This window comes from Hipposideros armiger, unplaced genomic scaffold (genome assembly GCF_001890085.2).
Source record: "Hipposideros armiger isolate ML-2016 unplaced genomic scaffold, ASM189008v1 scaffold_15, whole genome shotgun sequence".
Classification (NCBI taxonomy): domain Eukaryota; kingdom Metazoa; phylum Chordata; class Mammalia; order Chiroptera; family Hipposideridae; genus Hipposideros; species Hipposideros armiger.
The window spans coordinates 5612983-5627562 of NW_017731365.1; the positions used below are offsets into that span (position 1 = coordinate 5612983).

At 36.8% G+C, this 14580-nt stretch overlaps 1 protein-coding gene across 1 annotated transcript in view; it reads right to left on the reverse strand.

Moving 5' to 3' along the window:
* The window catches only part of P4HA1 (prolyl 4-hydroxylase subunit alpha 1), a 98614-nt gene extending 85081 nt beyond the window's left edge, over positions 1-13533 (reverse strand). The window contains exon 1 of the mRNA XM_019624640.1: positions 13397-13533. The gene's annotated coding sequence lies outside the window, so the exon portion shown is untranslated. The remainder of the gene's footprint in view (positions 1-13396) is intronic.
* Positions 13534-14580: the final 1047 nt, after the last annotated feature.

The window sequence follows — 14580 nt, forward strand, 5'->3', positions numbered from 1 at the left end:
GCCACTCGGCCGGCCCGCAAATCATATTTATAAGCATCTATGAGTCAGCATCCCCAAGACATTAGGGTTTTATCAAAAATAGTAAGATATAAATGTCCCCTGTTCTAAATCCTCAAATAAGCTTGAAATAGAATTTAAATGGGTTTAAGAGACTGCAATCTCCTTTAAAATAAAGGTAAATCTCAGACAGCTAGCTCCCTGAGCAGACAGAGAGAGAGAGAGAGAGAGAGAGAGAGAGAGAAGAAGAAGAGAAGAGAGGAGAGGAGAGGGGAGAGGAGGAGAGGAGAGAGGAGGAAAGAAAGCCAAAGGAGTCAGATACAAAGATAAATTTACACTGGAATAAAATTTAGTGATGACCAGTATGGATAAATTACTCCTAATATTTAGTTCTTGGTTGGATAGTAGGCTTGTGTTTATTGTCTAATTTTTATAACATACCTGTATATTATATATTGGGTTGTCAGAAAAGTTATGATGTATTTTTCCTATGTTTTTCGTCGCAAAAATGTGTCATGACTTTTCCGACAACCCAATATAATGTTTGATATACATGAATATATTTTAAAAACTGTAAGAAAATAAAAACAGTATGGAAGACATCTTCCTGGGAAACATATTCTCAACTACACCTGGATAAAAATAAATTGCAAAGTGTATTATTTATCCAAAACTTTCCTACAGTCCTTCTCCCAGGAAAGTCCAGTCTTAGACACTTAACAGATCAATAAAACCTGGGAACAGATTTTAAAACAGTTCTACTACACTGTAAATATTTACAACTTTGAGTTATCAGAATTCATTGAATTGTATGTACAAGTTATTCAATGAACTACTAGAACAGGGCATCTGGCAAAAAAAAAATCTATTAGCCTTTCAGTCTAACATTTTTCTTCCAAGAAAAAAAAATTGCAACATCTTTAAAAGTTTGTCTTTCCCAAACAAATCATTCAAAAATTAATAAGGCAGACTAAAGAATGCTTGATATTCTAATCTAAACTTTCTCTGACACTAAAAATTTTCCACAGGGCTCCTTCTAACAGTCTCTCCATGCCTCCCATGACTGTTCCAAAATTTCTTTTAGAGGGCTCCAGCTTTAAGTTTATTTTTCCTCATACAAATCCTATATTCAACTATTGGCCTTCCTGACATCTGTGTTAGACTAATCTTTTTGACAATTTTTATGGTCAATGCAAAAGACCAACACTGATTCAGGCTTCTAATTCAGGCCAATACAATGTGGTATATATCAAGACTTGGCATGTCTCCTCCATATAAGCAGATGGACTCTCCAAGACAACGAAGACTGATTACTAATAGAACTAGTTACATTTCTGCTCTTCCTTATAATCCCTCTGCAAATTGCCATTTGTTTTAACTTGATTCCATGAATTCCAGTCATATTTCTGCTCCCAGGGAGAGTGAGCTACCTCTCTAGTACTTACAATCCGCTGGGCGAGTGCTTTAATGGTATGAACAACTTTTCTATCAAATACTCGGGAATCATGCTAGCCTCTCTGCCACAGCTTTCTGTGCTTGAAGCAGTGAACCCAGTCATTGGCATAATTCCAATGGAACAGCATTTCAAGATTTGGTTGGAAAGAAGCTGAATCAAGATATTGCCCTTAATGGACAGTGCTACACAGGCTGTCTTTTAGAGGTTCTTCCAAAGTTCAAAGTCTTCCCTGTCAGAAAAAAAGCTGAAAAGAAGATATTTAAAAAACACACCTCTCTTTTTACCCATATGGCATCTCTACCACCCCTGCTCTCTTTCTTCTGGAAATTTCCCCCTTCTACCTTTCTGACTGTCCCATTCTACCTTAATTCATCCCCACAGTTTCAACAGTCATGTAATATAGTGTGACACTTCTCCCTAACCAAATGGCTATTCAGTTCTTTACTCAAAATTTTGAAAATGAAAACTGAGACAGAGATGGCTGGTGCTTTCTGAATGCCTGAACTATATACATAAAGCTCAGGAGACGTTAGGGACCAAGCTTTGACCTATGGGTCAAAAAATAAATGAAGCTTATCCGGAAAGCTTAAAAAAAATGAAGCAGATATACAGAGAGGAACACAGACAAGAGACTAAAGAAAACACTTTGATGTTCCAGTTATTCCTGAAGTCTAATCACACTACCAACCTCAGCTGTTAACGCCCTATCCCCACAGTACTTAAATAAATCCCACTATATGCTAGTACGAGTTAGGTTTCTGTTCAGCCCGGAGTCCTAATTAATATAGTTTCTCTCATCAACCCTGTAGTTAATATTTCTGTAGGCAAAATAAATTGTAAAGGATTTTCATTTATTCCTCTCTCTTCCCTATCACCAGAAAACAATATTTTTCGATATTTCAATTTTTTCTGCTTAATTGTTAGAGCCAATAAATGCTTCTTCTATAGCACAGATACAGAGTTTAAGAATAAATGTGATTTTAATCCATTTTAAAAAGATTTAAATTGAAGTTTGGATTCACAATTGAAGTTAAACACATGCCTGAAGTTTCTGTTTCAACTAAGAAAGTGAAGTTCCCCTAAACCAGAAACACTTTACAAATAAATGTAGGCTGATGGGGAAGGTTTGAGAAAGAAATTAATCCTATTTATTATTAAAATGGTGCCATTCTTCACTGATTTTTAAACTGCATAATATACCTCTCAACTATTTCAAATACTTTAGTTAGAAATGCATACATTTCCCAATGTAAGAAAAAAGGTCAGAATTATTATTCCCAGGATATATATACAATATAAAAAAATTATAAAAATTTAAAGCCCCCCATATTAGTAAGATTCATACAGAATGTCCACCTTTATTTGATGGTTCCTCTAAGAGGAAGTGTAATAAGCAAAAAGGTAAGGTATCAAAACAGGAGGCCTAATCTGACCACTAGCAAGTAATAAAAAAACAGCAGTGATTTAGATGAAAGTCCCTAGGAAGATACTGGGCACATACAAGACACTTAAGAAATGTTACTTTTAGGTATGGGGCAACAACTGAAGAATAGCTGGATTTATTGCCAAGGGTGTCTCAAGGGACACGGGAACAGAAAAGACTAGAAGAATGGTGGGAAGCCCAGGCAATCTCAAACCTGGGCTAAGACAGTGAGAAGAAACAAACAGCCCAGTCTTTTAGCAGACACATGCAGACGCTTTATAGTTTAGGAATTTGAGTGGGAGAAGAAAGTGGACAGAGGCAGTGGAAGGGAAGAATAAAAAAGAAGTAAACATTAAATTATCCATACTTTCCCTGTTGCTTATTGATGCTGCTATTTCCAAATATTAATGTAGTCTATATTTTTCTCATTCTAAGAGAGAATTTGCAGTATCTTCTCTTGGTTGTATAAATTGGTTATATTAATGAAACTCTGATTTCATAATATGAATATCAAAACACACTGGTTAGAGTATTTTTAAAAAGCAGTAATATAAAAAGCAGCAATCCTTTAGCGATTTAAACTCTTAAAACTAGGCTTGTCTTCTAATTTGGAGAATGTTAAATATACAGGTGAGGAAGTTTTAAAGCCTAATTTCTAACTTTAAAGAACATATTTAGATATATATATATATATATATAAAAACTTTAAAACTTTATATACAGTAATTAAAAGAACTCAAAAAATATTAACAATGTCTGAGAAGGCGTTCACAGTCAATTCTTTTCACTCAGCTTCTGCATTTTCTTTAATAACTAAATGTACTTTAATAGAATATTTCTATAAGTAAACAAATAAAGGAGCCAAAAAACAAAGTCCAAGTAGCACTAAAGTGAAGATACAAATTCAGATAATGGACAGAGTTGGCAAAAATCAAATGATCAACTCCACAGCTCTACTGGCTGGCAAACACCACCATCAATCCTTTTGCTCCAAAACAAATTTCATCTGTTTTTTATTTACATAAAAAGTCCTGATAAGACAACTTTAGTGTCTTCACCACTCTAAGTATATGAGTAAAAAGTAAAACTTTGTACAACATACATTTTAGATTTTTTAAGCTTAAATAAGGAATATGAGGTGAAGACAAACTATTCTACAAGCAGTTTTCAATGAAATATCATTAAAGACTGAATTTTTAAATAAAATTATACTACTTAAAAAATAATTATCTGAAAAATATGTCATTCCCTTTAGAAAAAGATCATTTTATACAAAAAATAACCATCATAGGAAGCAATAAAAAATTATCTCATTTGCAATAACAACAAATACATTAATTACCTGGGAATAAACTTAAGAAAGTTTTAAATTAACCCTAAAATGTTTAACTCAAAATGGATCAATGACTATTTTCAAGTTTAAAACTATATACGTCTTAGGGAAAACAATAGGTGTAAATTTTCATAACCTTCACTAGGCAATTAGACATAATATCTGGTCAAGTTTCTTAGATATGACACCTAAAGCATAAGAAGACAAAGGAAAAAAATGGATAAATTGGACTTTATCAAAATTTACAACTTTTGTACTTCAAGAAAGTGAAAAGACCACCCACACAATGAGGAAAAATCTGCAAATCATATTTCTAATAAAAGTTTAGGACCTGGAATATATACAGAACTCTTAGAACTCAACAAGAAAAATAGAAATAGTCAATTTTTTAAATGGGAAAAGAATATGAAGAAACATTTCTCCAAAGAAGATATACAAATAGCCAATAAGTACATAAAAAAACACTAAAAATTATTAGTCATTATGGAAATGTAAATCAATACAATGAGATACCATTTCACAGCCCATTTAGCTATAGTAAAATAATAATAATGTGTTGACGAAGGTGGAGAAACTGAAATACTTATACATTGCTGGTAAGAATGTAAAATGGTATAACATTTTTCTTAATCTATTAATTTTATCACTAAGTATATAGTGATATCTTGTGGTTTTAATTTGCAATTCCATAATTACCAATGATGTTTAATCTCTTTAGGTGTGTTTATTTGTCCATACACCTTCTTTGGTAAAGTTTCTACTTATTGGGTCTTCAGAAAAGTCATGATGTATTTTGTCTGTTTTTCAAAGGTCATGTATTTATATAAAGAACAAAGATCAATCAATGATATAATGCCTGCTTTGTTCGATAACCTTTTGCCATCTTTCAGTGAGCTTCATAATTCCTCTTTCATAGAAGGACCTGTCTTTATTTGCGAAAAACTGAACAAGGTGCTGATTTACAGCCTTATAATTGAACGTTATACCACGCGAGGAGCTTTGAAGAGAGCAAAACAAGTGGAAGTCTGACGGCACAAGATCAGGCGAGTATGGTGGGTGTGGCAACACATCCCATCCAAGCTCCAATAATTTTTGACGGGTGATCAAACTTGTGTGTGGTCTCGCGTTGTCGCGATGGAAAACAACTCCTTTACAATTAACAAACTCTGGACATTTCTGGATGATGGGATTCATTCAAACTGTCCAATTGCTGACAGTCCACATTCGAAATGATTGTTTGGTTCCTTGCTAGGAACTCAAAAAACACTACACCTTTAAAATCCCACCACACTGAGAGCATAACCTTCCTCCGATGAATGTCTGCTTTCGATGTTGTTTGAGGTGAATCATCATGTCGGGACAAAGACCGTTTGCGCACATTGTTGTAAACAATCCACTTCTCATCACCAGTTATCAGTTATTTCAAAAAAGGATCATTTTCTTCACGTTTAATGAGCATATTGCAGATGTTTATACGCGCCATCTAATGAACTTCTTTGAGTTCATGTGGAACCCAAATATCTAGTTTGCTTACGTATCCCAGCTTCTTCAGGTGGTCGTGAATGCTTGAATGATGGATGTTCAATGTTTCTGCAATCTCTCATGTCGTGTAACCTGGGTTTGACTCGATCAATGCCTTTATTTTGTCGTCATCAACCTCGGTGGGCCTCCCTGACCGAGGAGCGTCGTTGAGATCAAAATCAACAGCATGGAATTTTGTGAACCATTGTTGGCACTGACTTTCTTGTAGAGCATTGTCACCATAAACTTTATGCAACTATTCACAAGCTTGATGCGTGTTCTTCCCTTTATGGAAGTAAAACAGTAAAATATGGCAAAAATGCACGGTTTGGTCTTCCATCTTCAACTTGTTGTAAAATCTCCAAGCCTCAACCAAACCGCTCAATTCTTTTTCAGAATGAAGCTAAAACTGTCAGCTGTCAAATGACATAGCAATAACACAGATGCGAATGACTCTAGTAAATGAACTAGTGCCATCTGTCGCAAACATGCATCATGACTTTTCCAAAGACCCAATAAATCTTTTGCCAAAAATTTTTTTTTTTAGCTGAACCATCCTGCCACCTGTTGGCAGCTCAGCAGCTGCTCAGCTCAGGCCAGGAATCGAACCGCTGTTCCTCAGAGCTCAAACTCTTAAGCGAGCTCTTAACCAACTGAGCCACTCAGCCAGCCCTCTTTTGCCAAATTTTTAACTAGGTTCTTTGTTTACTTATTACTGAATTTTGTGAGTTCTTTATATATTCTGGATACAAGTCCTTTGTCAGCTATGTGACAGAGGAATATTTACTCCCAGTCTGTGGCTTGAGTTTTCATTCTCAACCCTGTTTCCAACAACAGAAGTTCTTAATTTTGATGAAGTGAATTTATCAATTTGTTCATTTATAGATCATGCATTTGGTGTCATATCTAAGAAATCTTTGCCTGATCCAAGATTAAAGAGATTTTGTCTTATATTTTCTTCCAGATATTTTATAGCTTTAGGTCTTACCTTGAAGTCTATGAACCATTTTGAACAAGTTTGCATAAAGTGTGAGGTATTTTTTGCATTGAGCCTGTAATAAAGGAAAAGATTCTATTTTGATGTAACTTCTCTGAAGCCCTGCTTCCCTCCCCCTTTTGCCCCACATCTGATTAAAGCAATAAGAAAACCCAGCCATTCACCCCCTTGGTGTTGATGGGAAGTTAAAACCACGTAAATCCCACATATGGGAACTATCACATAGGTCCCTCTTTGGAGCCACAATAAAAACTAAAACCAACCACCCTGCTTCACTCTTGCTTCATTCTGGACTAAACCTAAGCCCTTGTCCTTGAGGAATCCTTTTGCAGTTCAGTGTGAGTCAACTTTATTTCGTGTTTCATATCCATTGGGGCCTTTGTGTCATTTGTTTGAACATTTAATAAATTCCTAGGCAGGAGCTGTCCAGTGTCCAACAGGGGATACTAGGTGCCCAAATAAAATAAATGTTTTGCATATCAACATCCAACTATTCCAGATTATCATTTCTCTACTGAATGGCATTTATATATTTGTCAAAAACAAATTGATCATCCTCTACTTTTTTCCATTGATCTATAGGTCTCTCTTTTCTCCACTACCACACCATCTTGGGTATTGCAGCTATATAGTAAGTTAAAAATCAGGTAGTGTGTGTGAGTTTTCCAACTTTGTTCTTGTTTTTCAAAATTGTTTTGCCTTTTCTAGTTCCCTTTTTTATATCAATTTTAGATTCAGCTTGTCAGTTTCTATAAGAAATCCTGCTGGGATTTGGACTGGAATTGTATTGAATCTATAGATAAGTTGGGAAATAATGGATATTTTAACAATATTATGTCTTCCAATCCAGGAATATGATACATCTCTCCATTTTTGTAGGTCTTCTTTGGTTTCATTCATTGGTGTTTTATAATGTTCAGTATACAAATCTTGGACATATATTGCAAAGTTAATACTTAAGTATTTCATGGGTTTTGGTGCTGAGATGATACTTTAAATTTTTAATTTCCGATTATTCATTGCTAGTATAAAGGAATACAATTGATTGTTGTATATTGATTGTTCTTCAATCTAGTTAAATTCACTTATGAGATCTAGAGCTTTTTTGAACACTCTTTTGAATTGTCTACACAGACATACTATCCATGAATAGAAATGGCTTCTGCTCTTTGAAACATACTGTTAAAAAAATGAAGACAAGCCACAGACAAGGAAAAAAATATTTCCCTATCACATATGATGTAGCTATTTTACTCCTAGATATTTATGCAAGAGAAAAGAAAGTATATATCCCTCCAAAGACTTGTACATAAATGCTCATAACAACTTTATAACAGCTAAAAGCTAGAAACAACTCAAATGTCTGTCAACTGGTAAATGGACAAAAAATAACTGTGGTGTATCCCTACAATGTAATATTACTCAGCAATAAAAAGGAACACATAACATGGGTGAATTTCAAAATAATTATGCTGAGTATAAGAAGCCAGAATCCCCCCACCCCACAAAAAGAGAGTACTGTATGATTTCATTTATAGAAAACTCTAGAAAATACAAACTAATCTTAAGTGTCAAAAAAAAAAATCAATGATGAGAAAAAGTACAGAAGGGAAGGATTACAGGGTCATGAGGAAGCTCTTGAGGGTGATGGGTATGTTCCCTATCTTGTGTGTGTTGACAATTTCGTTGGTATATACTTTTGTCAAAACATCTATTGTACACTGTAAATATGTGCAATTAATTACATGTCATTATACCTCAATAAAGTTATTAAATCAATTACTTTATTAGTAATCATAAGTATGTCATACATTGGAGTCTTATTTACTTATAAAACAATCACTTGGGAGCTATGATCACTGTTCACTATTTTCAAATAACATCACTATTTAAAATTTTTTATTCAAACATTGTAAATTGAAATCTATTCTCAAAATATCTTTAGGTTAAAAGATTGGTAAATTTGAGCATGTAAATTTGAGAACATCTGCATGTAACTTATGAATATGATATAAAATCTTGCCTGGGTTAAAAAAAAGGGGGAGATTATTGGAACAAGGGGGCAAGAATAAAGGCCATATGTACACAGCAATTAATACGCTGAGGTACTAAATTCAACAATTAGGTTTTAGAAACACTAAAATAAACACTTATTGATCATTTAAGGAATTAGATATGTAAATACAGTTAATCAACGATTAGAATGTAAGACAAGTCTTCATTACTACTTAATTAACTTCATTACATTCATAACTACTTAAAACCAGTTAATTAATATTTAGTAAGTGCTTTCAAATAATTAAACATAAATTAATGTAACTGTATGTTATTTCAAAAATGAAATGATGATTCTTCCAGCACAGAGTTCAGTACATAATAACAGATGCTCAATAAATACTTAATGATCACAAGGAGTACACCTTTACCCTAGTTGCCCTTTTCTCTTTCCAATCTTAATTCCTTCTTTTTTCCTAATGCCAGATCCAAAGTCATCAAGCTGAGGAAAACATATGCAAAATAAAGCCACATATACTAGAATAGGAGAAAACGCAGAGGATGTGAATCTAGATATGAGTTTTCATTCAGCACTTACTTATTCAGATTTAATATCAAGTAAAATGTTAATAACGTGCTTGCATACCGGGTAACTCTCATGTCCGATTTCTCCTGTGAAACATTTCTTATCAGTCTTTTGATTCTCCCATAGTCTACTGGGCACATCATAAATGCTTTTAAATTTTAATTGAGTGGAATGAGTGAGTTAATTACAACCAACCAGTAACCCTATTTCATTTCAACTCTAGATGTTGAAAACATTTATAATACATTGTTAATATGCTACTAAATTGATTTTTTCCTTCCATTACCTCTGAGTCAGTCTGACCTATTATCAAGGATGAAGTGTAAATCAGAAAACAGACAACCTGGGTCCAAGTCCTAGTTCTGCCACCTGCTGTATTCTTGGGCAAATTACTTGATTTCTCTGAGCCACAACCTATTAACTCTACATTTGTAAAATGGGAATGATATAACACCACCTCACAAAATTATTTTAAGAATCAAACTATATAACATATAAAACAACACTTTTTAAATTATAAAGTATTTTAGTTATCAAGTAGATTAAAACATCTTTTTTAGAGCCCAGTCGAATCACCCTAGAAAATTCTTTTAGGGGGGAAAAAAAAATTACTGATATAAAATTTTATTGTCATGTGTTTCTTTTCCTAAAACAAAATGCAGATAGAAAGAAAACTGGTTAAAGTTTACTGTAGCTATACAGGTGGACAAAATAAACCACTAAATTACAGCCTTTTCTTTGCACTATTTATAATAGAGAAGCAGCTCAAATGCCCAACAAGAAAGGCTGAGTATATTAATTTCCTATATTATAATACTACTATTTAAATTAAAAATATGTAAACCACCAAAACATGGACATATTTATATGAGACACTAAGCAGAAAGAGAAAGAAGTCCAAGATAGCACTCTTTCACTGATGCAACTATGTTAGAAGCATGAATCTCTCCACACTGTATTTTTTGCCAGTGCCCAACCAAATATACTAATAGCCACACTGATCATTCACAGAAGTATCAGGAAAAGGAGTGTTTTTCATTATATCAAGTTCAAAAACTGCTGGAGTAGTCTTAATAAAGTCTGAGTTTTACTGGTTTTTATTAAGGCACACAATATTTGGCTAGTGAAAAATCATTGAGAGGATAGCTTCAAATTACACAAATAAATTTCACTGAGTAGAAACAGAAATAAAGCTTTAACTAGTTTTACAAATATACATACACACGTCATTGGCTTGTCTCATATATTCATATACACTCATATACCCACACCCCATTATGATTTAATTATAAGATTCAAGATCTCACTCTAAGAAGAGCAATAAAGCTTAACACTGAGGGCCTATGAAATTTATTTTTGTTTACCTTCAAGCATTTTCCACTTTCAGTGTAGAACCAAAGACATATTATATGTGAGGGACCGGGTGAGGGAGAAAAGGCCAATATTACATATGATTGTGTAGACAATTTGGCAGTTCAACAGTTCTCCTTCCAACCTATTAACTTTTGTTAAAACCCTTTTAGCAAAGTTTATTAGGATCATCTGTATACTCAAGTCCAGTCAGACTTACAACCCCAACTCAATTTTCAGAAATATTCAAGAAATACTGCCTCAAGATAGATACCTAGCTATCCTTAAAGATTAACTTCATATCTTTTATTTTTTAGTTCTTACAATAAAGTTTATAGATGTGCTTCAAAGCAGGGGGAGATTATCTATAAAAGGTACATAGAATTCCATGCAGGTGTGTGTACGTACTTCCCAACTTCTGACCCAAGATCCACACCTTCTATCAGATTCTCAATGGATTTCATGACCTCAAAAGAGGTTGAGAACTGCCTCTTTTCTCAGAGGGTACACTTTTCAAATCTAAGAGCAGCAATTATATCCCAGTTGATTATTAAAATCAACTAAGCCTAAGTAAAATAAGGCTTTCCATGAACAGAAATAAAGGCTCACAAGCTTTATGGCTGCATCCCCGGAACAACTCCTGCGGCAAGCCCTGGAATAAAAGCAGGAGTTTGAACTTAACTGCCCTATGAAAGATACTGCTTGTCAGCATACAACCCACTCTGCAGTATTAGAAAAGGTTAACATCTCCTTACCGAAAGGCCAAGATTCACCTGCAACAACCTGGACTACCTAAGTGATATAAACTTTTTCAATATCCTTTTGCATTGCCTAAATTTTTCTGCAATAATTAAAAGTTGTAAACAATTTTTTCATCTATTTTACTACCTTAGTTACCAAGACACAAAATGGCCAATGTAATTATCTGCTTACCAAAGCCCTGGTTTTCAGTATTTCAAAATAAAACTCATTTTAAGATGCCAAAGGAAACAGTATTACCCATATACAGAAAAACAAAGTAGTCCTTTTCCTAGTTAGTCTATGTTAAATCTATAAGAAGCATTTGCCATCAGCTATCTAAAATAAGCAGGACTCAGGGCATAATGTTCCAAAACCAAAACTGACATACTTTTTAAAGATAAGTGATAAAACCCATGCTTCCCACAGAAAAAGTTAAAATTTGAAGCTAATATTTAAGATTCTGAAATCAAACGCACCGGCTAAAAGCAAAGTTAAAGAAAAATCACGGAATGTCTATTTAAATTTCAAATCAAGGCCAAATGTATTTATGGTTGTTCACTTTCAAATTCTTGCATATTTTCTGCTTAAGGTATCCATTTTCTCCATTGAAACTAGATCAGAAAAATCCCTTTGAAATGTTATATAAATTAAATTCCAGTGTTCCTGCTCTGCGGACTGAATATTTCATTTGATTATTTTAGGAAAAGACTAGCCTCATTCATAAGCTACGTCTAAACCTAAAAGGGGAAATACGCTTCTGCCCAGAGCCTTTAAAAAAAAAAAAAAAGAGCGAAAAAGTTGATGAAAGAACAGTTCTGCCACGTCTTTTCCCCTCCCCCACTCACGAAGTGGCTACTTCATCCCTTTAAAGTGCATTCCAAGAGAAAGTCCAAGAGCCACAGCCCTCGGAGAAACCAGAAACAGTTAAACTGAAATTGACAAGCCTCTTTAGCCTTTTAGATCAATTCCTAAAAGGAGATCTAGCTTCTTTTCCATCCCTTCCTTAAAGCAAACAGTGCAAAACTTCCAAGAGTCTTCTCCACTCTATCGGGGACGCATAAGATGCTTAGTGTGTAAAAACTGAACTGTATTTAATACATTCAATTATTTAGGAAAACCGTCTCATATTTCTTCTTCCCCCTTAGGACCTAGGTCTGAGGCCATTCATGAACTCAAAATTCTCACACAACCGTGGAAATCATTTTACTGATGGGGACTTTAAAAGTAGAAAACTCGAGAGAAAGAGCGGGGAGAGGGAGAAGCTCATGTGCCTTTAAAAACTTTACGTGGAAGAAGGAAGGAAGGAAGGAAGACTAACTTGCACGGCGACTGACTGGGTGATCTGACAGCCAACTTCCTCAACCAAACAGCCCCGAAACTCGCCGCCCGGAGCTACTTCTAGCTGCTTAAGCAGCACCGCTGCGCGCAACAGATGGGTGAAGCCTGAACTTCTCTGGGAAGGTCCACTTCCCAGACCCGACGAATTTTCGACTGGGTAAAAATGCCTGGAGAGTTTCAACTGAGCTTTAAAATTCCTCTCCCGTGCCACATTCTAACCATCTGCTACCGTGGAGGACAAAAACCCACACCCCGCTCTCGTTTTCCCATCAGCTTTGCAGGGAGGACCAGGTATGAGAGGAGTTCGGAAAAATCAACAGGGTGATTCCACCCCGGCAAAGAATATTCAAGAAAGTGCTGGTCCCCGGGGCGGGGACAGAGGCTGCCGCAGCCCAAACGGCCGGGGGCGCCCACCAGGGAGGAGGTGAGAAGGGTAACATGGGGAAGGGCAGAGGGGCCTTTGGGGCGGCCAGGGGTCGCAGGGCGAGGGGCTGAGCGTCCAGAGAAGATCCTGAGGCTGCGGTGGTAGACTGGAGAACCCCTGCCCCCAAGCCATCCCATCAGAGGGGGCAGGTACCGGACCACCAGAGCCATCTGAGAAGGACCACGGCTGCCCAAGGGCCTCAGCCTCAGTCCCCAAGGTCGGGGAGGCGTCTCACCTGGGAAGTGAAACGGGAGCGCGCTCTTCAGTCTTCGGTTGCCTGCACACCGGCGGTTACCTACTCCCTTCCCTCAGCCCGCTGGCGGCGCGACTGGGCAGCAGAGGGAGCCAGTTAGCCCTTTTATAACCTCTAGGCCGCTACGGCAACGCTGGGTAGGAGGCGACTGCAGCCCTCGCTACGTGAGCTCGAGCACACCAGCGCCCCGCCGACTGCGCAAGCGCAGTGTCCGGCTTCCCTCCCGCTCCCACCCCCGGCCCGGCCCCGGCCCCGGCCCCGGCCCACACCCGTGGCCCGCACCCGTACTCCCCACGAGCTGGTGGAGCCCGAGGCTGAGAGGAGGAACTGGCAGACGGGCCTGGCATGTAACGCGCCTGCGCAACGTTCTCGCCACGCCGCGGTCACCGTGGTTACCTCGGGTTTGCCCAGCTCCTTTTCATCAGGTAATTTAGCGTCTTAATTTCAGCATTAGCCTCAGGCCTGAGCAACGAAGCCACCAGCAATGAATATCTTAAATATGAGGAGCATGGTAGCGTAAAAGAGAAAGCAGAAAGGAAGCCTCCTGTGGAAAATAATACAGTGCGTCCTGTCTCAGCTGTCTTGACTCTGAGTCTTTTTGCTTTATTAACCTTCCTCTCTCTACTGTCTGCTAACCTTGCTTCATCTCCCATCTTCATACTTTATCCGCATAATAGACTTTATCATCTCCAGAGACAGATTGTCTAGGTTCAGTTTCTGGCCCAGTCCCATAATATTGGGCATTAACCTCTGTATCGGTTTCCTCATCTGTAAAATGATAATAAGGGTAGGTACCTCGTTGGATTATTGTGAGAGTTAAATGAGATAATGTATGTAAAGCACTTAGCACAGGCCTAGCACACAGAAAGGACTTGGCAAATACTAGATTGTGTTGTTGTAGCATACAAGACACCCAATGTTGCTTTTAATCTCAGTCTAACATTTGCCCTAGTCATTATTCCTAAAAGAAGAAAGCCTTATCAGGGAACATACAATGAAAGAAATAACTTTCCCTTGTCAGTGAAAGGGAAGAATGACTTCTCTAGACTTGTTATTCCTTAAAAATTGTTTTTAGGGCTGGCCGAGTGGCGCGATGGTTAAGAGCTGGCTTGGGACGCCAGAGGGCCCTGGTTCGGATCCCACATATGAGGGCCAGTGACACTGCC